This window comes from Galeopterus variegatus, unplaced genomic scaffold (assembly GCF_000696425.1).
Source record: "Galeopterus variegatus unplaced genomic scaffold, G_variegatus-3.0.2 Scaffold2952, whole genome shotgun sequence".
Lineage (NCBI taxonomy): Eukaryota > Metazoa > Chordata > Mammalia > Dermoptera > Cynocephalidae > Galeopterus > Galeopterus variegatus.
Genome location: NW_007729063.1, coordinates 38,210 through 40,396, shown reverse-complemented (window position 1 = coordinate 40,396; position 2,187 = coordinate 38,210). Strand labels below are relative to the sequence as shown.

Genomic DNA, 2,187 nt, shown 5'->3' with positions numbered 1-2,187 from the left:
GGGGGCCGCGGCCGCTCGGCCGGGCGCCCACAGCAGCTGCCGCACCCAAGGAGGCGCGAGCCCAGCCCGGCAAGTTTGCGCTGCAAGTGCAGACAGAGCGCGCTGCGCTTCCGCCGGCCTTTTAAAGAGAGAGCACCTGGGAGCCCACCCCTACCCCGCACCTCCGCCTCCGGAAGGAAGGCCGGGGCGCTCGCAGAACCCTACCACCCCTCACACCCGCCCCGCTGTCGGCTCCCCTCCCACCACACACCCCGGCGCCCTCTCCCGGAAGCCCCCCACGTCCCCCTTCTCCCCATGCGCGTGCCAGCTCACCAACCCCTAGAATGGCGGGGATTCCTCCTCACCCCAGAGGTCGAGGGTCAGGGAACATAGCTTCCTGACACACACCCTGAAAAGTACAGTAAAGCACAGGGACGCAAAGGGGCGCGCTACTCCCACCCCGGTGCGTCACTAGATCCCCCAGCCGCAGAGCCGCTCCTCACACACCCGCGCGCACGTGGCGTATGCCCTCATGTGACATGTTCATTTGCACACCCAACTTCTCCAGGTTCAATCATATGACAAGGGGGAAAACTGACAGCAGTGAGGCGAATCCACTTGTCCCAGGTCTCACAGCCTGTGGGGGGGACACTTTCCACTGAACCCCGCCATCACCCGAGAAACTCAGCAGGCTAGGGGAACACCCTACCCGCTGGCACACAGCACGCTGGTCTCCCTCCGACAGCGTTTGCAAAGTTTAACAGGTGACCTGCACGGTAGGCTGCAGTGAGCCTAGAAAGGTATCCCACAGCCAGCCACAAGCTGGAACCGCAGCTCTACTTCCTTTCCTGAGGGGGCTTCAGAAAAATCCCAGGAGAAGGTTGTCTTAGATGCAGGCAGGGGGAAAGGTGAGGGAGGGAGCCTCGCAGCCCTCTTAGGATTGCAAGAGCATCTCCTCCCAGACTGCAGAAGTGGCTTCAATTAGAGCTGTGACGTGTGACTGTCCTTGTCCCGAGGAGGGTGCACAACAGTGCCAGTGCTCTGGGGAAAGAGGGTGGCTGGCCGCAGAGCTGGAGAGGCTGGCCAGGGGCCTCCGTCCCCATCAGTACCTCTGTCCTCCTGGCTGACCTGCAGAGTGCCACCTTCTGTGTGACTGTGCTTAGGCCAGGAGGGGTTCAGCTGCCCTCACAGCCCAACTCCTAATTTCCACAGATAACCTTATAGGTCAGGGGAATATCTGGGGGAGTGTGGAAATAACGTGGACTGATGCCCCCCCACACACACACACTGAAGTGCCCTTTCTCCCTCCACACCCCTTATCCAATGCCCCTTGCACCTTCCCACAAGATGTGCTCAGGCTCCACCTCCTCCAGAACTCTGTACTATGCCAGGCCAGAATCACTTCTGGTTCACAATCATTCATGCAGTGCCTGGTGCCATGCCTGAATCATAGTGTGGGTTCAAGGAATGCTTGGTGAATCAATAAATGTTGGCAAAGCATGTACTCTCTTTGCTGTCACATGTAATGGCCAAGTCTCATTTACCCAATCAGCCTGAAGTCTCTGATGGAAGGGCCAGATTCAGATTGTTCATTCATTCATTCGTGTTTTGTTTTGTTTTGTTTTTTAAATGCAACCAACACTGACAGAGATCCCGCTCCATTCCCAGCCCTGGTAATATACACATGGCCGAACACAATCCTGCCCTTGAGGAGTGCACCCCGTGGCCATTCAAACCTTGACACGGTGCATTTTATAGAGACATGAGTGAAAGCCACAATAGTTCCTGCTGCCCAGAGGCTCTGCCCAGCCAAGTGTGCACAGCTCTGGGCTTACAGGGAACTCAAGTCATTTCTAGAGAGGCCATGTCCTTGGGAACAGCCTGCCTGGGTCCAAACAAGAGTCTGTGTGTGTACCTGGGTCATCCTGCCCAAGGTCCTAAGTTTCCTATCTGTAGAACAGGATTATGACACTGACCTCAAAGGAAGACTGCAGGAATGGGGTGCAGGTTGTTCACTGCAAGAGGCCCCACAGTTGAGGGGGTGCAGAGAGGCTCAGATTCAGCCTGCCTTGGTCTTGACAAGTGACACGTCCTGTCGTGAGGCTAAGTATGCCTAAAAGATGGGGTTCCGGGCCGGCCCGGTGGCACACTGGAGAGTGCGCTGCTTGGGAGCGCGGCGGTGCTCCCGCTGAGGGTTCGGATCCCATG

At 57.6% G+C, this 2,187-nt stretch overlaps 1 protein-coding gene across 1 annotated transcript in view; it reads right to left on the bottom strand.

Moving 5' to 3' along the window:
- Window positions 1-395, bottom strand: part of GRM4 (glutamate receptor, metabotropic 4) — a 119,917-nt gene extending 119,522 nt beyond the window's left edge. The window contains exon 1 of the mRNA XM_008583521.1: window positions 317-395. The gene's annotated coding sequence lies outside the window, so the exon portion shown is untranslated. The remainder of the gene's footprint in view (window positions 1-316) is intronic.
- Between the last annotated feature and the right edge of the window lie 1,792 nt (window positions 396-2,187).